Raw genomic sequence first — 24,429 nt, forward strand, 5'->3', positions numbered from 1 at the left:
GATACCGTCAAGTCAATAGGCAACTTATTCCTGCTTCAGACGCATGGGGGAGGGGTAGAAGGGTACCTGAGGCCCAAGGCTAAGCAGGTGTGGTATACATCCAAATGCAGACAAAAGAAGTCAGCTTTAATCAAGACTGTCAAGACCAAGTCCCAACTCTTAATTCGCCATGCTAGAAACAAATACAATCTGGTGATAGTAAATGCTAAAAAGGACTGGGAGGACCTCTATTGGCAAACTTTAAAAGAGGCCAGTGATAGGAGGGATGCGAGCCGCTTCTGGAGCATTATAAGAGCCAGGAATAGGCCCGATGGCGATTTCATTACATGCAATATTACGGGCGAGGTATGGTTCAATCACTTTTCCAAACTGTATACCTGCCAGCAAGGAGCCACTAGGGGTCCTGCCTATCGCAGTCCCTTGTTACCTCCACAAGAAAATATCTCGCTCCCGTTTACAATCAAGGAGGTTGAGTATGCGATTAGTTGTATTGTGCCCCAGAAAGCAGCTGGTCCGGATGGGATCCCTGGGGATCTTCTCCGCTCCAACCTGTCGAATTGGGGTAAGTTTATCCATACTATGCTCATCGCTATTGACAAAGGTGCCGCCATACCTGATTCGTGGAAGGGGGCTGAGGTCATCCCCATTTTTAAAAAGGGGCCCAGGGATGATCCCTCCAACTATCGCCCAATAAGTTTACTAGACTCTACACAAAAGGTTGTCGGAAAGGTGGTTCTGGAGAGAATCTTGCAATGGGCCAATGATAATGAGATCCCCTCTGATTACCAAGCGGGCTTCAGGGTGAGCACCGGGACCATAGAGCAGGCATTCAGGCTATTGTTAATTTATTGAAAGGTGGTTGTCATAGGCAAAGGCAGTCTCTATTTCGCTTTTATAGATCTAAAGACTGCCTCTGACCTCGTGCCTAGAGAACGCCTGTGGGGAGTCCTGGCCGATATGGGGATTCCACCGAATATTCTGTCCATCCTAGTGAGGCTGCATGAAGGAAATTTTGCACAAGTGAGGTGGGGCACAGGGGGACAGAAAACCAACAGAATCCCGGTGGAGAGAGGGGTCCGCCATGGATGTGTTCTCGCTCCCACTCTTTTTTCACTTTATGTGAATGGTGTGGTTGAGCATCTTTTAAAAATACCATCTGATGCCCCATCCCTGGCGGGGGAGCGGATTCCTACCCTCTTATTCGCCGATGATACGCTCCTAATATTCAAGACTCCAGAGGGCCTCCAAAACCGATTAGACAACTTTCAGGATTTCTGCACCCATCGAGGCCTAGTAATAAATACAGATAAAACGAAGTTCTTGGTCCTGAACCCCCCGAATAAACTTGGACGACCCCCGGTATTAAATCATGTATCTCTGGAAAGGGTGACTGTATTTGACTACTTGGGCATTCAAATTACAGATACCATGCAGTGGACCCCACATCTATGTAAAATGTTGTTAAGCCATAAGAGGGTTACGGGGGCACTTCTTAAGGAACAGCTGTCCTCTTTGTTTAGACCGATTGCCCCTGTCATTGACATCTATAAAGCGAAGGGTGTTAGCACAGCCCTTTATGGGGCAGAGCTGTGGGGCACTTCTAATGTAGATCATTTGACAAGGTCTGAAAACAAGTTCTTGAGGGACCTTATGTCTCCCACAGAGCACCCCAATGCTCCCCTTGCTTCTTGACCTAGGGTGTCATCCCATTAAAGATCTGGTAAAACTCCGACGGTTGCTCCTATGGGCCAGGCTGTGGCGAGTACCAGAGCTTGCTAAGTATGCGAAGGGGCTAGCAGAAGTTATGGCGATGACGGGTTGGCATAAAATAAAATGGCTAAAAGATGTGAGGCTCCTGCTAGGTCAATTGGGTCTCAGCGAAGCCTGGGATAGCCGGTCATCCCCCCCGAAGGCAACCCTAAAGTTTCTTTACTGGAAATGGGCTGCCTCCAGAATTAGTACTGATCCATCTCTTGGAAGGCTAACGGAAGAGTTCCTGAGGTGCAAAGATGTACCATTTCGGGAACCTTATTTAGATGTTGTTTGCAAAACAGCAGATAGGGCGTTGTACTTTAGGTTTAGGGTGGGGGTCTTCCGGTACGCGCTCTAACTGCTCGCTGGAAACCCCCGTCCCAAACAACACCTTTTTGCCCTACTTGCCCAACCAAAATTGAATCTGTAGCTCATATTCTGTTTGCCTGCCCCGCATACGCGAACCAGAGGAAAAGATGGCTTAAACCCATATGTCGGCTGTTGGGCACAAGGCATTCTAACGAGGCACTTCGAATTTTAATGTCAGACACACGTTCATTGTATGTTTGTGGTCTCTCAAAGTTTTTATCATTGTCGTGGTCCATCAGAGCAAAAAGGCTTACCCACTGTGTTTAATTCTTATTTTTAAAAAAATTCCTATTTATTTCTCTGCCTTCCTGTCTTAAACCTTATATTTGGTGCAAATGTATTAATGAAAACTCTTCTATTTTTGTATAAGTGTGTTATGAATATGTGATGCTTTTATGATATGGTTTATATCGAAATAAAGCCTTATGATGATGATGACTTTTCAATATCAAAAGTGGAGACTTTGCAAGTGTAGGAAGCTGGCTATGAACATACTATACCAAAGTAAGGTACAGTGTGCACAGAGTCCAGTGGATCCCAAAGGCTTACAGAGTTAAAAGTAGATAATACCTTACTCTCTATTTGTGGTAGTGTGGGCTGTATCAGAGGGTAGTGTTAAGCATGTATTGTACACTCTCAGGCAAGAAATCACACACTTAAAGACTGAACTCTGACCAATTGTTTTGTATAAAAATATTTCCTGGTTGTATTTTACTTTAGAACCAAACGGGACTTGGTGCAGCTAAGTGAAATAGTACTTTTCAAGAATAATACAGTTGAATGCAATTGAATACAGTTGACTTTGTTACAAGTAGGTCAAATGTTCAGAAACAGTTGAAATTACTTTGCAATTCCTTTGTGATTACTTGTTAGATTATTTTTCAGATTACTTTTCTTACTCAATGTGGTATGCCTAGACACCACATTGGGACATTTCCAAGACAAAGGTAAGCAATTCAGTTTGTCATCAGAACACACTTGTTTAGATTTTCCTACAATTTTCAAATCCACACTTCGAAAAATAAATTCATAGGAAAACAGTCAATGCAGTCCTATGTGAGAAAATCGGGTTATCGTTTTATAGGTGTGTAATCGGTCTTAGGAGTTGAGTGTCTGGAGTTAGACCAAGGGCTCCCCCAGGGTCCAGGATGCACTCAAAGAGCACCCTTAACAGCACTAGGATGGCCAGGTGCAGAGTGCTAAGACCCAAAGTTATCCAGTGGGGGAGGGGGCCTCCGGTTGGTGGCTGCTCATGGGCACCCCACTTGGATGTGGGAGCAAAGCTCCTAGGTTTTAGCTCAGAGCAAAGGGGGATCCGAGTTCGCACACAAGGTGCACCCAAAGCGGCACAGGGGCGGCTGGGTGCATGGTGCTAGATTGGCGTTGGGTGCCCTGTTGGTTTTAATGGGGGTTCTCTGGTCACAACAAAGACTGCAGGCTCAGGCAGGGAGACTTCCTGGAGGCGATCATAGGTTGGAGAGATAAATTGGGATGCTGGGGGTTGCATGGACACCGTTGGTTGGGCCACCCATGGCCGTGGGGCGTCGGGGGCAGGGGTGTCTTTAGGCACCGTTCGCAGTCAGGGGGGGACCCTCCGGATAGAGGCTGCTGTGGTTCTGAAAATTCTGGACTTGAGAATAAAACTTCGTCGTAACATGACGAATTTAGTATCAAAAGACCGAAAATGACGAGTACACTATGTACAAGCATTTTCGTCATATTCCAGTGATGATTTCACCTCGAAATCATCATTCTCGTTCTGAACACTTGGCTTCCATTTTGTATGCGGCAGCCATTTTGTGAGTTGCCCTTTACATAGGCTTATGATACAGCTAAATTCAATCCCAAAGGACACGTACACCTTGATTGACTTTTCTCTGACCTAGGCAGGCTGGGCAAGCTGAAACCATTGCCCCAGGCCGAACCTGTTTGGTCAGTTCCTCTCCCAGTGGCCGAATGAGATAGCATCAAGGCTCAACAGGCCATAAAACCTTTTCAGCACCCACACACCCTGCCGAATCTTGCTCACACCTGTCCCTGCTCTTTTCTCTCACATGCTTTATGATGGGGAGGTGCCCGTTTTTATTGGGGGTCCACCGGTATCTGATGAAATGTTGGGCCTTGCCGGGTGATTTGTTGTGGGCTGGACGAAGTGAAATATGGACATGTCATCATGACTCTGCTTTTCCTTTGTAACAAAGAAATGTGAATAGTATACTGTAAATTCAAAGAATGTTTGCCTAAAGCACAATATTTCGTATAAAAAGAGAAGCCTGACTTTGTGAAGGGAGCAGTCTCCTGAGAATATACATCCCGTGTGTTGTACTTCTAGGACGCTTGTTACCTTGGTTGCAGCCAATAAAATCGATCCTTGACTTCACCTAGAAGACTCTGAGTTTCTGTGGTCTGAATCAGGAAAGAACCCGAGGTCTTTGGGTGTACCCTGGCACCGCTGGGTTACTGGTTTGGTACCGGTTCTGAAAAACCCAGTACCTCAGTTGGCGCCCAACGTGGGGCGATACCAGCAATACCAGTCCAGCCAGAGGTTCGTGAGGAGCTTCGTGTGAAAATTCTGGAGGACGGCCAACCACTTCATCGACCCCTGCATGTCGACGTGGTCCGAAGGTCTTTGCTGCGAGGTTCCCCGCTTCCCGACGGCTACAAAGGACTGCTGCCCTGGCTATCGCCCTGATTTGGACCCTTGAAGTTTTGTAGAGCGAAACACTAAGACGAGTCTTCTGGTGACGTCATCGATATCTCAGTTAAGTATAAGTGGAGCGTCTCCCAGTCCTTAGTTGGTTTTAATTTGGAACTTGCAAGTGCCAAAGCCGAAGGACTCGTGTATTCACGAGAAATATCGTAATCGATAATCCTTTGAAGTTTGGAGCTAGACTAGAGAGCAAAGATGCCTGGTCTTAGACTTGGAAATTTGTTTTGTCTTGGTTGTAATAATAGGGATTCCCGATTGGAGGACTCGTGTCCGGTTCCTCCGGTTGGAACTCCAACTTACGAGTTATATGTGAAACATGGAGTAGGCCCCATCACATATAATGAGGTGTGGATCAAATACACCAGAAAAGATGGTGTTTTAAAATGGCCCCAATATGGTAGCTTTGATACCGAAATCTTAGATAACCTCGAAGTTAAACTTTTTTTAAAAAAAAGCCCGGCCGGCAATGTTTGACTCTTTCCGCCTATGGCGTAAGGAAGCCAAACAGAAGGAAATTAAATTAGCGAAGAAAAATAAGAGAGAAGGGGGAATTTCGATAATGCAAGCTGCTATGCAGTTTAAAGACAATGAAAAAGAACAGATGAGTGAGCAGTTGCACAGGCAACGTAAAATGGTAATAGATAAATGCTATCCAGTTTTGCCACCTCCTCAGCAAGATGCAGCAAAAGGGCTTGAAAAAGATCCCTTGATGTCGCATTTATTAAATTCACCACCCCCTTATGCGCAAAATGCCACGGCACCTCTGCAACCTTTAGTTGTGCAACCTGTGCCTCCTGTTCCTCCACAGCACCCACCAGCTGTTCTTCAGCTGGCTCCTGCTCCTTTGGTGCAGCCTCCTCAAGGCCCACCAATCACATCTGCTTCACCTGTGCTTTCTACGACTTTGCCTAGTGCACCTTCTATTTCTCCTAATGATCCCTCTGCTATTGCTTCTGCCACTGCCTTATCTCACCCTGTTTTTCCACCCGTTCTTCCTTCAGTTTCTCCTTCCGTTCGGCAGAGAATGGCCAACACTGTTACTAATCTTTTCTCACCTCTTTTCGGGTCGCCTACTACGACCCCTAACATGGGACGAAGACAGTTGCGAAGTCAACTGCCTGACTATCAAGAGAGAGATTCACTGAATCGTTTAGCGCATAAATGGGTTACGGACACTGTAAGGTATGATGTAGAGTCTGTCATGGAAGTCTTCCGTCAATGTGCAGCACCGACGCAGAGATATGTTTTTGAACAAATGTGTGTTTTTCTCTGTGAGGATTTGAAAGACAATGATCTGAAATACAACCCGCCCAAGTTGTGTCGTGTACGGTTCGAGTTTGGAGAGGGCATGATCGTAGGTCCAGATGTCGAGAGAGCGGTTGATACATTGTTGTCATTTCGGAGTAAGGGGGGCACTTCTCAGTCGTCATTTGAGCATGGCACATCCGGTAGGAAAAAGGCGCGACAATACCCCATGAGAGAAGTTCCCCCACAATGGAGAGAGGGTGACGCAAATGCTCACCCACCTATTCTGCCACACTTTCAGCGTGTGTGGGTACATGTCCCATGGAGGCGAGCTGAAGTTTTAGCCCTTAAACAGACATTACCTGATCCCCGTAAAAATCCCGCAGGGTATTACAAAGAGTTGTCACAGACTGCAGGGTCATGTATCATGAATTTAGCCGATATCGATATGTTATTTGGGAATGTTGTTCCACAGCCTTTATGGGGTAAGATTCGTCATACAGATCATGATCAGGAGTTAGGTGACTCATGGGCTAATATTACTGCTGCAGATGCCCGACAAGTTGGTGGTGCTAAGCCTGAGCCTTTAGTAGCCGAACTTCCTGGTAAAATAATTGATTACATGAAAACGATAATGCCTGCAATACGTGTAAATTGGGATAAATTGTCTGCATGTAAGCAGAAGAAAGATGAAACAGTGTCAGATTTCTTCACCAGGTTTGAAGAAACATTTTTCGACCACAGTGGTCAAGATATGAGCACAGAAGGTGGTCAGCGTTTGTTCGTCGATAAATTCGTGCACAATCTGCTTCCCGAGTTGTGTAAAAAGTTAAAAGATTCAGAGAGTTCTTGGGCAGTTTCCTCCTCAGCACAGATATTGGCTACTGCACAGTATTACGAAAATCGAGACAAAGATGAGAAAGATAGAGCAGAGAAGAAAACTAAAGAGTTGAAAACAAAGGTTTTGTTACAGCAAGCATATCCACCACGTGGTGGCCAGAATAGTGGTGGTCAAAATAATAGTGGTCAGAGTAACTATCAGAATAATTATCAGCAGCCTCAACAGTATCAGAGGAACTCACAAAGAGTCGAGTATACTCAACCACGTGTCCCTGTAGGCCCCAAACAGTGTTCATATTGCAAGGAAGAGGGCCATTTCAGGTATAGTTGTCCTATTTTATTACAGCGTGCAAATGGTGCTTCTGGTGTAAGAGGTCGAGGTGTTCAGCAAGCGTCTAGAGGTAGAGGACGTGGAAATTTCCCCCAGAACACACAGTCTCTCCCACCTCAAAATTCGATGAATAGGTCTGAGCAGCAGAATAACGCATCTGGTAAGACAGCTCAGTACTATGCTGATGATTACTATACAGAAGATGAGCATTGGGAAGGTAATGATTGCTAGGACAGCCATAGACAAAGAGAGGGAGTTGTTTCAGTTCCAGTAGATCAGAGTGGACCTTACGTTGAGGTGATTACATCAGGTGTGTCAGAGCCTTTTCTGTTGGATACTGGTGCTACAAAGAGTTCTATTATGCACTCCAAACTCCCTGGCGCACCTTTGTCTGGCGAAATGAATGTATCTGTAGGTTTTTCTGGCGCCCCAGTTAGAAATCCGATTTCTGACCCTTTGTACCTTTCTGTTGGACCTTGTGAATTCGAAGCACCCCTTATTCTGACAACAGGTTGTGGTGAAAACTTGCCAGGATTAGATTTGCTAAAAAGATTGCATGCAACTTTGTACTGTTCTCCTTCTGGAATACAACTTACACTGGGTAAGAAAGTGGTTTCTCCAATGTATTTGTCAAGGGATAAACTTCCAACAGAATTGTCATCTCTCCCTAATATTCTTTGGGCTACTGGTCCTAATGATGTAGGTCTTTTGGAAATACCACCATATGCTGTAACATTGAAAGCCAATGTTAGAATGCCACGAATTCCCCAATATAGAATTTCTAGTGAAGGTGAAAAAGCTTTGCTAACGATCGTTTACGAACTGATTGAAAAAGATGTGATTGAAGAGACAAGAGGCAACGTTTGCAATAGCCCTGTTCTGCCTGTTTTAAAACGAACTGATCCCTCTCAGCCACCTGTTTACAGATTCGTGATTGACCTTAGAGAGGTCAATAAAATAGTTGTGCCACAATTCCCAGTTGTCCCCGACATTACTACATTATTGACTATGATTCCAGCTTCTGCCACTTGGTTTTCGGTGATTGACTAGAAGAATGCTTTCTTCAGCATCCCGATTGCTGAGGAGAGCAGGAATATTTTTTCCTTCAGTTTAGGAGGACGAAGCTTCCGCTTTAAACGCGCTCCTCAGGGCTACTGTGAAAGTCCATCAATATATAGTCAAGCTCTAAAAACACAGCTTGACACGATTGTTTTACCTGAAGGTGCTACCCTTATTCAGTATGTTGATGATTTGCTTATTGCTGCAGATACTGAGGAAATCTGTAAAGAAGCCACATTGTCATTGTTGCGTCATCTGTGTGATTTGCATCACAAAGTGTCACTTTCCAAATTACAATATTGCCGACAAGAAGTGACCTACTTAGGTCACCTCTTATCAAAGGAGGGAAGGAAAGTGACCCCAGAAAGAATTCAGGCAATAGCGAAATTGAGTGTGCCAAAAACACAGAGAGAAGTGCGTGCTTTCTTGGGCATTACATCGTACTGTAGACAATGGATACCAAATTTTTTGTTATTAGCCAAACCTTTGGTGGCATTAATGTGTAAAGATACACCCAATCCCATTCCTTGGTCTGAAGAGTGTCAGAAAAGTTTTTTTGAATTGCGCACAGCATTATGTTCGGCTCCTGTGTTAGGTACCCCCAACTACAGTAAGCCCTTTACATTGTATGTTCATGAGAAGGAAGGTTGTGCATTGTCAGTTCTGACTCAGTTGTTTGGGGACAAACAGCGTCCATGTGCATATTTTTCGTCGACTTTGGAACCAGTAGCTAGAGCGTTGCCAAGTTGTTTAAGAGCCACAGCGGCAGCAGCTGTTTCTATTCGACAGTCTGCTGGTCTAGTAATGAACAATACGCTAGACGTGATGGTCCCACATGCAGTAGACACGTTGTTGAATAGAACCAAGACACAGCACTTAACTAGTGCTCGATTGTCAGGTTACGAATTAACCTTGTTAGCTAGTCATGTGCACATAAAAAGGTGCAACACTTTAAACCTAGCTACGTTGTTGCCAATTGTAGAGGAATTAGATGCTTCAGAACAGCATGATTGTTTTCTTAGAACAGAAGAAGAAACGAAAGGGAGAGTAAATCTCTACGATACTCTTCTTGCTGAATGTGATGGTACATTATGGGTGGATGGTTCATGCTTCAAGCTTCCGAATGGTGACACGACTGCAGCATATGCTGTCACGACTTTGCATACAATTGTTGAAGCTGCACGTATTCCACATAATTCAGCTCAAGCAGCTGAGTTGATTGCACTTACAAGAGCATGTGTGCTGTCAAAAGGAATGAAAGTGACTGTCTATACCGACAGTCAGTATGCATTTGGTGTGGCTCATAGTTTTGGACGACTGTGGAAGGAACGTGGATTCCTGACTTCGCATGGAGCTAAGATTCAGCATGGTCAGTTGGTGAATGAGCTTCTTGAATCACTGACCATGCCTCTGCAAGTGGCGATTGTGAAATGTAGTGCTCACAAGAAGGTGACTGATGATGTGGGTCGTGGAAATGCATTTGCTGACGAAATCGCGAAAGAAACTGCAAGGAATGTGATGAGCCGAATGTATGTTACAGGCCCTGCAAGATGGGTTGGCGATGTTGGAATGTGTGAAGACACGATAGAGAGTGTGAAGTCCATTCAAGCTGAGGCCACAGAGAAAGAGTTGAGCATGTGGAAAGAAAGTACGGGTAGAATGGATGCAAATGGCTGTTGGATTGAATTGTCAGAGCATCAGAGATGGTTGTTACCAGATGCATATGTGCTTGCAGTGGTTACAATGGCTCATGGAATGGCTCACATCAGTGTGAAAGGGATTTGTAAGTTGTTGGCTCCAGTATGGCAAAATGCAGGAATTCCCAAGTGTGCAGAGAATGTCGTCAAGAATTGCATGGTGTGTCTGAAACACAATCCTGGTAGGGGAACCCCAACTCCAGCTGGTCATTTTGCACCTCCTACGTATCCGTTCGAAGTTTTGCAGCTAAATTTCATTCACATGGAGAGGTGCAACAATTTAAAATACGTACTCGTTGTTGTTTGTGCCTTCTCAAGGTGGATAGAAGCATACCCCCTAAAAGACAATACTGCCTTATCCACAGCCAAAGCCCTTGTGAAAGAGTACTTCCCCAGGTTTGGAATGCCTAGAATGGTCTGGAGTGATAATGGAAGTGAATTTGTGGGTCGTGTGATGAAGAGTGTGTGTGAAGGGCTAGGTATCCAACAAAAGTTCCACGCTGCAAATCACCCCCAATCAGCTGGATTAGTAGAATGTTACAATGGCACGCTTAAGTTAAAACTGGCCAAAATTCAAGCGAGCACGGGTCTTAAATGGCCTGACGCTCTACCCTTAGCACTCCTGTCCACCAGAATGACTGTGCATTCGCGGGTGAAACTTAGCCCCTATGAGATAGTCTTTGGCCCCCCGGCCAACATATGGGGAGTGCCAAGGCCTACTAGGTTCAGCGAAATTGAACACCCTGTTTTGCTTGATTATCTGTATGAATTGACGGCTAAATTGCGTGTTTTGCATCAACAGGTTCATGACACCCTGCCTCCGGTCTCCGAGACTCCAGGTCACGCAATCGACCCTGGGTCCTTGTCAAGAACTTCCAGAGAACCTAAAACGACCAGCCCAGGTGGACCGGACCGCACCTCGTCCTTCTTTCCACAAGATCAGCAGTTCGAGTGGAGGGGAAGGCGAACTGGATCCACGGGGTCCATTGTAAAAGGGTACCCCTACCTCTGCCGTATGACCAGTGGGTCCAGAAGGGTGTCGCTGACTCAGAAACTGAAACTGTACCCCGCTTTCTGCCCTTCAGTGATGCACGAGTAAAAGGAACATTTACTGAACAAGAGAGCGAGAACATTCTGCAACCAGCTGTATCACCGTCAATTCCATTGAACACTACAGAGCCTGAACTCCTGTTTCAGGATCAGACAGTACCCGGGAAAAAGCGCTATAATTTGAGGCCAAGACCTATGGACAAATAAACAAAACCTTTTTTTCACCTCCAAGTACTATTTTTGAAAGTGCAGCTCTCCCATCTGAGAAACGTGCTCATTTTTGTTTTTTGAACCGCCATCCGGGTTCCGCTGCTAGGGCCGCGATTGCCCAAAGTCTTTGGGGTGCAGCTGACGACGTTAGGTCGGCAGTTCTGGTTGGTCTAAGGGAGTTGCCCTGGACTGACAGAAGCATTCCTTAGCAGAATCAACCTCCCATCGCGGGCAGCACTTTAGAGAGGATGGAGTTTCTCGAGATGGAGAGACCCGCCAAGGAAATGAACTTTAAACACAAGATTTGTAAAATTATGACAAGGAAAAGCTTTTTGATATTGTGCATTTTCATGCTATTCAGTGTGATGATATTTTTAATGAGTTAAGTGTTATTCTCTTTTCGAGTAACATTTGCACCCACTACATCGCCCATACCTCCTCCTTCTACTGTTTCCCCACACTCTTTTCAACCCCTTCCTGAACACGAATCAGCTAGGATATTAGAGTTTATTAATAACTCCTTTGTTCAGCTCTTGCACCAACACCAACTTGTAATGAACACAACTAACTGTTGGGTGTGTGGTCTTATGCCTCACACAACGGATAAAGGTATCCCTTATCTGGTCCTGCCTTTCAGCCACAATGGTTCTGTGTGGGCATACAGAACAATGTTCATATACGCACATGAAGTCTACCCCCTACGTTCTGTAACAGACAATCCTAAAAATAGTGCTCTAGTTAAGGGTATAGTAGACATGATTAAGGAAGGTATTTCTTATGAGACTATCCCGAGAGTTGAGACACTAGTATACATAGGATGGAACATAACCGGATATGGAGCTACTCTGAGTGAGAAACAGCAAGCTAAGAGATCTTCCCCGATTTTGATTGTACCCCATCAGGGTCATCTGTGTCTGCAAGGTAATGGCACGAATCCCAGAGCTCAGTTAGGGAAGAGTATCTGCACTAAAACGTATGTTTTTGCAGCCCAGACTTCCCCTTCGTTTTTAACAGCTAAGGGTACCTATTTCATCTGCCATGATAGAGCCTATACATGGTTGCCCCCTGACTTTTCGGGCTCATGTTTTGTTTCATTCCTGTTGCCTCCCACCTACACAGCAGCGGCAGATTACCACAAGACAAGGGTAGTTAGAGGTGTCTTGAGTGAAGAAGACACTGCAGGTCAAGAATTTGGGGACTTTGCAAAGGGTTTTCTGCCGTTCTGGGGATCCATGGCTAACAGCAGGAACATAAGGCAATTGACAAGGGTAGTTGAGTCCACCGTGATTGAAACTGCTGGTGCCCTTAGTAACTTGACTGCTGAGCTCCAGTCGGATCGTCTTATGACCCTTCAGAACAGGGTCGCTTTAGATGTCATACTTGCAGACCGAGGTGGGGTATGTAGATTGATCCAATCGAGTTGCTGTGTTTTCATCCCAGATAACGCTCCAACAGTGTACCAGACCATCTCTAAACTGCATAAGATTTCCGAATCTATTCATGTAGATAAAGGAGATTGGTCATTTATGGGGTGGTTCTGGGAACTGATATCCGGCTGGGGATGGAAAATTCTGATGGTCATTGGGATGGTCTTAGCCATTCTTTTCCTGTTCTGTCTGTGCGTACAGTGTGCTCCCGCAATATGTGGCCTCTGTGCTGCATCATGTGTAAGGAAACCTGTATCAAGAGACGAGCTAAGTACTAGAATGATGTTACAGCAACATCTCAATGACTTTAGGAATATAGACCTGGACTCAGATTAGCATGAGATTAGGTTAAATTGCCTATGTAAGGGCAAAAGGAGGGTTTGTGGTTCTGAAAATTCTGGACTTGAGAATAAAACTTCGTCGTAACATGACGAATTTAGTATCAAAAGACCGAAAATGACGAGTACACTATGTACAAGCATTTTCGTCATATTCCAGTGACGATTTCACCTTGAAATCATCATTCTCGTTCTGAACCCTTGGCTTCCATTTTGTATGTGGCAGCCATTTTGTGAGTTGCCCTTTACATAGGCTTATGATACAGCTAAATTCGATCCCAAAGGACACGTACACCTTGATTGACTTTTCTCTGACCCAGGCAGGCTGGGCAAGCTGAAACCATTGCCCCAGGCCGAACCTGTTTGGTCAGTTCCTCTCCCAGTGGCCGAATGAGATAGCATCAAGGCTCAACAGGCCATAAAACCTTTTCAGCACCCACGCCCCGATTGCCTAAGATTCTGAAAAGGCACTGAAAAGTGTACTCACCTTGCCTCCAGCACCTGAGGGGAGGAGTTGGCAAAGGGGGGCACACCTCCTACGCTAGCTGAGTTTTCCCACCTATATTCCCTTCAAAAAGGGGGTGAGGGTAAGAAGGGGGGCCTGCCCCTTCTAACAGGAGAGACTTGGGTTGCGTTACAAAGGTGGCAAGGCCTTTGAAGCTCCCCGCCACAGATGGCTCTTCCTGACCAGGGTGGGGTGCGTCTGGTGGTAGCAGGCTGGCCTAGGTCAGTTGGTGACCACACTATGGGTCGGTAGGTTTCAGGGGACCCCTCTAAGGGGTCCTCTGTGTGCAATTTTGAATAAAACTGACACTGGAATTAGTGCAGGTTTATTATGACGAGATGTTTGGTACCAAACATCCCATAGTTCAGTGAAGCCTTCATGGAGCTGGGGTATTCGTAATGAAGAGTGCCCAGCCCATGTACTTACTATGGCTTCCTTGGTCACTTACAATATCTAGGAATCAACATGGATATTACAGGGTCATATCTGCTCATGCAGATATGGCCTCACAGGAGATAAGTGCACACTGGCTTAAGGCTAAGACCTGCTGGGGTGTCTTACCTATGTCCCATGCAGTGTCTGTGGGCATGGCACACAGAGATGTGTAATCTCAAACATAGTAGGTGCGCCGTTGCACACCAAACCCACGGTGCACAGCCGTGTAGGAAATTACCAGATGATCCAAAAACAAGAATCCAATGTAATCCATCGCAATCAACTTTCTTTAATAATTTCGGAGTCTAAACATTGCGGAATTCACTTTGCATCCTAGTAAATCATATTTATGTTCACACAGTGCATTTCATGCAAAGAATCCCTTCATCAGGGGTAACTATAATATAAAGAAATGCCCATCAATAACCATCAAAATCCCTTAGCCAGAAAACATAAATGTGTAAAACATATGTTTCATGCAGTCAATGTGCAAAACCAACACCAAAACGCGCTACCTAAATAAAATAAACCAATGACCTCAGAAACAAATGTGTCAAGCCAAATTTAAAATGTGACCGATACATTTCCATTTCGAAGATGGGATGAAGGCTGGTTGACAGTCAGATAGTCCATAAGGACCACATTGGGGCCCAGGAGGGAACCGCTGGTGTAGCGAGTCCAGGCATTGAGGAAAAGGCAATTCCACGTCGCCCCTCTGGGGGTAAGCTAACCAGCTTGAGCCGATACAGGCCAGGCCTGGAAGAACCAAAAGTCAGGGCAGGCCAACCAAACGCTGTCCCGCAGGAGAGGAAGGGGCCCTTGAGCCGCTGGGCTCCAGGTAGTTGCTCCTTTATCACGGAGGCCCTCAGCGTCTACCCGATGGCGCGACTGGCACACATCCGATGCGTGCCACCACCAATCCCGCAAACAGCCTAGTGGGTGCTGCACAGCCCCGACCTTGGCCACAGGCACGGGGGCAGAGGTCAGAGCAACAGGGTTCTGCTGCAGCACAAGCCCTACATTGAGTCTTCACAGGCTCCAAGACCCAGCATCCGGTTACAAGGCCACGGGGGAGCGAGGCCCTGAAAGCAGCAGCCAGGACCCCAGCCGCAACAGAGGACAAGCGGGAATGGGCTCACTGGCATTCAACGATGTCCGCCAGTCACTGCGGGCCCATTCGTAGGAGCATTGCTCATGGCAGGCCGGATGTCTTCGAATAGTCGGGATGGCTGGGAGTGCACCTAGAGTGTGACTCCAATCTTGCACGGCCAAGCCACGCACTCATTGGGGTACCGTTTTCATTGGGACAAGTGGGGGAGGGGGGGTGAGTGGTAGGAATTTTGTACATCTCTTGCAATTTTGGGCTGGACTATTTCTATTGTAGCAGGGTCAAGACAAATTTTAAAATGGCTGGGTCTAAACAAAGGTGGATTGGAATGCGGCCCGAATGATTATCAGTGGCTGATATTAATTTCAGCATTTCATCCATTACTGTTTTGTATACTTACTTTGTTGCCCTAAGTGTGACGGGTATGCCCAGATGTGGGTCTTGTGCACACTGTGTCATCGGAACCAAGCTGTACATGGCAGATGAGCCCATAACTAGAGCAAAACCGTTGCTGGGTTTCTTGTGTTTTGATTCAGGGAGGCCCTGGCTTGACAGTTTGAGCTGAACTGATCCTATGAGAGCAGCGTCAAGACTGCTTTGCATGTGGCTGGATATACACTAAGGTGGCATGGTGTGCAAAATAACAAAAGATTGGGTCGAAGCCGAGAGATTACCAGTGGCTGAGATTAATTAAAGCATTCCATCCATCACCATTTGTATACTAATTTAGAACATTCAATCAATCAATCAGAACATTTGTATAGCGCACTACTCACCCGGAGGGTCTCAAGGCGGGGGGGGGGGGTGGCGCTACTGCTCGAACAGCCAGGTCTTGAGCTGCTTCCTGAAGGCGAGGTGGTCCTGGGTCAGGCGGAGGTGGGTCGGGAGGGAGTTCCAAGTCTTGGCGGCCAGGTAGGAGAAGGCCCTTCCTCCTGTGGTGGCTCTTCGGATGCGGGGGACGGCGGCGAGGGCGTGGCTGGTCGATCGAAGCTGGCGCGTGGGAGCGTAGAAGTTGAGGCGGCTGTTGAGGTATCCTGGTCCTTGGTTGTGTAGGGCTTTGTGTGCGTGGGTGAGGAGCCGGAAGGTGATTCTCTTGTTGACCGGGAGCCAGTGCAGGTCTCTCAGGTGTCCGGAGATGTGGCTGCGGCGGGGGATGTCCAGGATGAGTCGTGCTGTGGTGTTCTGGATCCGCTGGAGTCTCTTCTGGAGTTTGGCGGTGGTGCCGGCGTAGAGGGAGTTGCCGTAGTCCAGCCGGCTGGTGACGAGGGCCTGGGTGACCGTCTTCCTGGTTTCGGTGGGGATCCATCGGAAGATCTTGCGTAGCATTCGCAGGATGTTGAAGCACGACGAGGAGATGGCGTTGACTTGTCTGGTCATGGAGATTATGTCACAGACATGCAAATAAAATGTGTAATTTCAGGCAACCTTTGTAGTTTGCAGGTCATTATAGGTAAGAAAATTATGTATGATCCATGTGAGGCACCCCTACCCTGCACTCCCACAGATGCTCAATTTTCAGAAATGTTTGGGTTTGGTATGTTTCCCTGGATGCCAGCTGAGCTAGGGCTCAAAATTCACAGCTACCCACATTGCGCAAAAAAAAAAGTGGTTGGCATTCAGTGGAAAAAATTGAAATGTCCATGTTACGTTTTTGGCCTTTCCTGTTGTAGGCACTAGGCCCAGTCAAACAAATGAGGTACCTTTTTTTCTGGAGACATGTGGGAACGCTGGGTGGTAGGAAATTTGTGTCTCTCTGCATATTCCAGACGTTTCCCTCAGAAATGTGAGGAAAATGTATGTTTTAAGCCAAAGTTGGAGGTTTGCAAGCCCTTCTGAGTAAGACAGCCACACAAGTTAAGCCGCCCTGGACTCCCCCGGATGTCTAGTTTTCAGAAATGTAGCGGTTCGGTAGGTTTCCCGGCTTGGCGGCTGAGCTAGTGCCCAAAATCCACAGCTACCCAAATTGCTCAAAAAGATTGGTTCTCAGTGGAAATATTTAAGGTGTCCATTTTACGCTTTGGCCTCTTTTCTGTCGCATGCACTAGGCCCAGCCACACTATCGAGGCACTATTTTTTATCAGCAGTTATGTGGAAACACAAATTAATAGAACACATGTTAATACCAATTGGATTTCTCTGCATTTGCGGCTTCCAAAGGCTGTGTGCAAGAAAGAAGACATTTAGTAAAATAACCTCTAAAGCACATGATAGTATGGGTAACCCCAAATTCAGAAATGTACAAATAACCACTGTTCCTAAACTCTGTATCCTGTGTACATTTTAGATGTACATAGGTTTCCTAAATATCAATTTTTCATTACTTGTATTTTACCATGTGAATTGATGAATAGTTGGTACACAATGAAAAACCACTGTAAGGTGCAGCTCAGTTGTTGACTCTGGGTACCTTGGGTTCTGGAAGAACCTACAAACTCCATATTTCACCACGATCACAAGGGTCTAACGAATGCAGTGGTATACTGATTTTGTAAATTGGCCAATGTGACAAGATGTTACAGATGAAAACTTTGTCACAAATGGCTGATTTTCCGTACTCCTCTTTAATATTGTTCTATTTCAACATTTAGTTTCTTTGGGAAAACCTTGAGGGATCTACACGAATGACTCCAGAATCCTGGTTGAATTCAGAATTGTGTCGACGTTTAGGAAAAGTACAACATTCTGGGATTACCCATGGGTTTTACATCTGTTTCCACCACAAACTAGAAGTATATTGAAAACACATAAATTAGGGAAAATGCACTAGATGCCAAAACTGTAGTAAAAAAGTAGTTTTTTCGATTCCGCTCTGCTTGCTCCAGAAAAAAAACTGGAAAGATGTTGACTTTAGCACAGCAAACCTTGTTGATGAGTTTAGGAAAAAAAATAGACACTTTTTGGCAGAGCACAAATTCCTAATTTTTCCTTAAACCCCCCAAAAAGCAGCTATGTTATGGCTATTTTTTGAGTCCCTTTCAAAGGAATACACAAACCCTGGGTGCCCTTACAATCCCGATAACGTTGGGAATAAAGGATGCAAATGTGGCGTGAATATCTTATGTGGGAATAAATGTTATGGGGGCCTAACTGCAAACTAGGCGAAATAGTTAAATAGAGCTCAGCACTCTAGGGGGAAAATGCCTAGCAGCGAAAGGGTACAAAGAAAGCATGTCCTCTGAATAAGTGATTTCAGGTGAAAATCTGAGCAAATAATGAAGATTTCAGCTGCTCAATATGGAGCAGAACTGCTGTAGTGTCACCCACCTTAAAGATCTGCACTGCATACATCAACTGTTGAGATGTAGAGGCCCATCACACACCTGAAGTATCCAAGACACCGGCATTGTGCAGCCTTTACAGGAGTATTAGGGTTTGGGGGTATAGGAGATTCTTACCATCACTCTTGTCAATCCTCTTATGCTCAACAGGCACAGGAAAGCCTCCTGCACCTGTACCCGATATGAAGAGCACAGAACTGTTGAAACATCCCTGGCCCAGTCAAACCCTGCCTCAAAGTGAAATAATTCCCTTATAAATAATAAAAAAACATATTGCTTAACCACTTATATACCAGAGGTATTGGCTTTGCCAATTCTTGTTTAATTCTGGTACCTGGATCTTTGATTTTTGTATTACTCATCCAGCTCTGCCAGAATGACTATGACAAAACTGGATTGGATTGGATAATCCAACTCCTGACCGGTCAGTGTATAAGCTCATCAGGTTACCTCTATCCTGGTGCCCTCAAGAATTGTGTTACTAGCACAGCCCTGCTGTCAGAAGGACACAGGACACAGCTCTTCCTGCAGTGCGATGGGCACAGCTCTTCCTACAGTGCGATGGGCACAGCTCTTCCTGCAGTGCGATGGGCACAGCTCTTCCTGCAGTGCGATGGGCACAGCTCTTCCTGCAGTGCGATGGGCACAGCTCGTACTGCAGTGCGATGGACACAGCTCGTACTGCAGTGCGATGGACACAGCTCGTCCTGCATGTGCGATGGACACAGCTCTTCCTGCAGTGCGATGGGCACAGCTCTTCCTGAAGTGCGTTGGACACAGCTCTTTCTGCAGTGCGATGAATACAGCTCTTCCTGCAGTGCGATGGACACAGCTCTTCCTGCAGTGCGATGTGCACAGCTCTTCCTGCAGTGCGATGGACACAGCTCTTCCTGCAGTGCGATGGACACAGCTCTTCCTGCAGTGCGATGGACACAGCTCTTCCTGCAGTGCGATGGACACAGCTCTTCCTGCAGTGCGATGGGCACAGCTCTTCCTGCAGTGCGATGGACACAGCTCTTCCTGCAGTGCGATGGACACAGCTCTTCCTGCAGTGCGATGGACACAGCTCTTCCTGCAGTGCGATGGACACAGCTCTTCCTGCAGTGCGATGGACACAGCTCTTCCTGCAGTGCGATGGACACAGCTCTTCCTGCAGTGCGATGGACACAGCTCTTCCTGCAGTGCGATGGACACAGCTCTTCCTGCAGTGCGATGGTCACAGCTCTTCCTGCAGTGCGATGGACGTGCACCAGCCCACTTGCTGCTGGTACATGCATTGTGTTATGCCACATGATACCTCCTCTGCTGCTGCTGCAGCATGATGCACCGTTGCAGCTCTTCCTGCGGTGCGATGGACACAGCTCTTCCTGCAGTGCGATGGACACAGCTCTTCCTGCAGTGCGATGGACACAGCTCTTCCTGCAGTGTGATGGACACAGCTCTTCCTGCAGTGTGATGGACACAGCTCTTCCTGCAGTGCGATGGTCACAGCTCTTCCTGCAGTGCGATGGGCACAGCTCTTCCTGCAGTGCGATGGACACAGCTCTTCCTGCAGTGCGATGGACACAGCTTTTCCTGCAGTGCGATGGACACAGCTCTTCCTGCAGTGCGATGGTCACAGCTCTTCCTGCAGTGCGATGGGCACAGCTCTTCCTGCAGTGCGATGGACACAGCTCTTCCTGCAGTGCGATGGTCACAGCTCTTCCTGCAGTGCGATGGACGAGCACCAGCCCACTTGCTGCTGGTACATGCATTGTGTTATGCCACATGATACCTCCTCTGCTGCTGCTGCAGCATGATGCACCGTTGCAGCTCTTCCTGCAGTGCGATGGACACAGCTCTTCCTGTAGTGCGATGGACACAGCTCTTCCTGCAGTGCGATGGACACAGCTCTTCCTGCAGTGCGATGGACACAGCTCTTCCTGCAGTGCGATGGACACAGCTCTTCCTGCAGTGCGATGGGCACAGCTCTTCCTGCAGTGCGATGGACACAGCTCTTCCTGCAGTGCGATGGACACAGCTCTTCCTGCAGTGCGATGGACACAGCTCTTCCTGCAGTGCGATGGACACAGCTCTTCCTGCAGTGCGATGGACACAGCTCTTCCTGCAGTGCGATGGACACAGCTCTTCCTGCAGTGCGATGGACACAGCTCTTCCTGCAGTGCGATGGACACAGCTCTTCCTGCAGTGCGATGGTCACAGCTCTTCCTGCAGTGCGATGGTCACAGCTCTTCCTGCAGTGCGATGGACGAGCACCAGCCCACTTGCTGCTGGTACATGCATTGTGTTATGCCACATGATACCTCCTCTGCTGTGGCTGCAGCATGATGCACCGTTGCAGCTCTTCCTGCGGTGCGATGGACACAGCTCTTCCTGCAGTGCGATGGTCACAGCTCTTCCTGCAGTGCGATGGTCACAGCTCTTCCTCCAGTGCGATGGACACAGCTCTTCCTGCAGTGCGATGGACACAGCTCTTCCTGCAGATCGATGGACACAGCTCTTCCTGCAGTGCGATGGTCACAGCTCTTCCTGCAGTGCGATGGGCACAGCTCTTCCTGCAGTGCGATGGACACAGCTCTTCCTGCAGTGTGATGGACACAGCTCTTCCTGCAGTGCGATGGGCACAGCTCTTCCTGCAGTGCGATGGACACAGCTCTTCCTGCAGTGCGATGGTCACAGCTCTTCCTGCAGTGTGATGGACGAGCACCAGCCCACTTGCTGCTGGTACATGCATTGTGTTATGCCACATGATACCTCCTCTGCTGCTGCTGCAGCATGATGCACCGTTGCAGCTCTTCCTGCAGTGCGATGGACACAGCTCTTCCTGTAGTGCGATGGACACAGCTCTTCCTGCAGTGCGATGGACACAGCTCTTCCTGCAGTGCGATGGACACAGCTCTTCCTGCAGTGCGATGGGCACAGCTCTTCCTGCAGTGCGATGGACACAGCTCTTCCTGCACTGCGATGGACACAGCTCTTCCTGCAGTGCGATGGACACAGCTCTTCCTGCAGTGCGATGGACACAGCTCTTCCTGCAGTGCGATGGACACAGCTCTTCCTGCAGTGCGATGGACACAGCTCTTCCTGCAGTGCGATGGACACAGCTCTTCCTGCAGTGCGATGGACACAGCTCTTCCTGCAGTGCGATGGACACAGCTCTTCCTGCAGTGCGATGGTCACAGCTCTTCCTGCAGTGCGATGGTCACAGCTCTTCCTGCAGTGCGATGGACGAGCACCAGCCCACTTGCTGCTGGTACATGCATTGTGTTATGCCACATGATACCTCCTCTGCTGTGGCTGCAGCATGATGCACCGTTGCAGCTCTTCCTGCGGTGCGATGGACACAGCTCTTCCTGCAGTGCGATGGACACAGCTCTTCCTGCAGTGCGATGGACACAGCTCTTCCTGCAGTGTGATGGACACAGCTCTTCCTGCAGTGCGATGGACACAGCTCTTCCTGCAGTGCGATGGTCACAGCTCTTCCTGCAGTGCGATGGGCACAGCTCTTCCTGCAGTGCGATGGACACAGCTCTTCCTGCAGTGCGATGGACACAGCTCTTCCTGCAGTGCGATGGACACAGCTCTTCCTGCAGTGCGATGGTCACAGCTCTTCCTGCAGTGCGATGGGCACAGCTCTTCCTGCAGTGCGATGGACACAGCTCTTCCTGCAGTGTGATGGACACAGCTCTTCCTGCAGTGCGATGGGCACAGCTCTTCCTGCAGTGCGATGGACACAGCTCTTCCTGCAGTGCGATGGTCACAGCTCTTCCTGCAGTGTGATGGACGAGCACCAGCCCACTTGCTGCTGGTACATGCATTGTGTTATGCCACATGATACCTCCTCTGCTGCTGCTGCAGCATGATGCACCGTTGCAGCTCTTCCTGCGGTGCGATGGACACAGCTCTTCCTGCGGTGCGATGGACACAGCTCTTCCTGCAGTGCGATGGACACAGCTCTTCCTGTAGTGCGATGGACACAGCTCTTCCTGCAGTGCGATGGACACAGCTCTTCCTGCAGTGCGATGGACACAGCTCTTCCTGCAGTGCGATGGACACAGCTCTTCCTGCAGTGCGATGGGCACAGCTCTTCCTGCAGTGCGATGGACACAGCTCTTCCTGCAGTGCGATGGACACAGCTCTTCCTGCAGTGCGATGGACACAGCTCTTCCTGCAGTGCGATGGACACAGCTCTTCCTGCAGTGCGATGGACACAGCTCTTCCTGCAGTGCGATGGACACAGCTCTTCCTGTAGTGCGATGGGCACAGCTCTTCCTGCAGTGCGATGGACAGAGCTCTTCCTGCAGTGCGATGGACACAGCTCTTCCTGCAGGGCGATGGACACAGCTCTTCCTGCAGTGCGATGGACACAGCTCTTCCTGCAGTGCGATGGGCACAGCTCTTCCTGCAGTGCGATGGACACAGCTCTTCCTGCAGTGCGATGGACACAGCTCTTCCTGCAGTGCGATGGACACAGCTCTTCCTGCAGTGCGATGGACACAGCTCTTCCTGCAGTGCGATGGACACAGCTCTTCCTGCGGTGTGATGGACACAGCTCTTCCTGCAGTGCGATGGACACAGCTCTTCCTGCAGTGCGATGGACACAGCTCTTCATGCAGTGCGATGGACACAGCTCTTCCTGCAGTGCGATGGTCACAGCTCTACCTGCAGTGCGATGGACACAGCTCTTCATGCAGTGTGATGGACACAGCTCTTCCTGCAGTGCGATGGACACAGCTCTTCCTGCAGTGCGATGGACACAGCTCTTCCTGCAGTGCGATGGACACAGCTCTTCCTGCAGTGCGATGGACGAGCACCAGCCCACTTGCTGCTGGTACATGCATTGTGTTATGCCACACGATACCTCCTCTGCTGCTGCTGCAGCATGATGCACCGTTGCAGCTCTTCCTGCAGTGCGATGGACACAGCTCTTCCTGCAGTGCGATGGACACAGCTCTTCCTGCAGTGCGATGGACACAGCTCTTCCTGCAGTGCGATGGACACAGCTCTTCCTGCAGTGCGATGGACACAGCTCTTCCTGCAGTGCGATGGTCACAGCTCTTCCTGCAGTGCGATGGACGAGCACCAGCCCACTTGCTGCTGGTACATGCATTGTGTTATGCCACATGATACCAAAAGGCCCCTTGGTGTCATGCTTCATCATCGGGGTCTTCGCACCCCTCTAACGGGATGCGGCGTGCTGCGACCTACGACTACGCGGGAGCACTTGTCAAATGACTATGTGTGGTGCGTGTGGTGCAAGTGAGTGGTAATGTGAGTGGTGGTGGGTAGTGAAGAGTTAAAAAGTACCTGGCTCGTAGGTGAATTTTTTTTTATTCAGGACCTCGAGCTGGCACTATTAAAAGTGATTTAATAGTGCCAGCTCGAGATCCTGAATAAAACATTTTTTTCACCTACGAGCCAGGAGAGGGCTATGATGTGGGGAGGGGGCGATACATTTGTGCCAATACAACATATGAAGAAAAGTTCAAGTGACTATGGTGGAGTCCTTTAAAGATGCTCTATTACAGATTTAAGAGGTCACTCTGTCTATTCTGGCACAAGAGTTATTTAAAGTAACAGAAATATGTTAAACAGAAAGGTTGTAATGCCTCCAGAATTCTGATAGAAACATCTAGATTAAGCAGAAATTATGAAATAACCATCATCTAAATCTATTAAAACATTACAAAAACCAACATCTTTGTAGGTATATCTCTGACCCTACAAGACAAGGTACTAGTTTAAGAATCATTTAAATCCCAACTGAGGGCCTGATTTAGAACTTGGGGATGGGTTACTCCGTCACAGCGGTGACGGATATCCCATCCGCCGAAATATAAACCCCATTATATCCTATGGGATTTATATTTCGGCAGACGGGATATCCGTCACCGCTGTGACGGAGTAACCCATCTGCCAAGATCTAAATCAGGCCATTAATTTGTAGACCATGCAATCCTTGCAAACAATAATCAACAACTCTGAATAAAGCATGTTTACCATAAATATATCTTTTATAACTTGGTAAAAACCCTAATACCCCAGCAAGTATTTTTGCAAACCAGGATGTGAATA

At 47.8% G+C, this 24,429-nt stretch overlaps 1 protein-coding gene across 1 annotated transcript in view; it reads right to left on the bottom strand.

Annotated features, from left to right (window-relative positions):
• The window catches only part of IFT172 (intraflagellar transport 172), a 1,142,656-nt gene that overhangs the window by 145,391 nt on the left and 972,836 nt on the right, over positions 1–24,429 (bottom strand). The window lies entirely within an intron of this gene.

Source organism: Lissotriton helveticus, chromosome 6, assembly GCF_964261635.1.
Source record: "Lissotriton helveticus chromosome 6, aLisHel1.1, whole genome shotgun sequence".
Taxonomy (NCBI): Eukaryota; Metazoa; Chordata; class Amphibia; order Caudata; family Salamandridae; genus Lissotriton; species Lissotriton helveticus.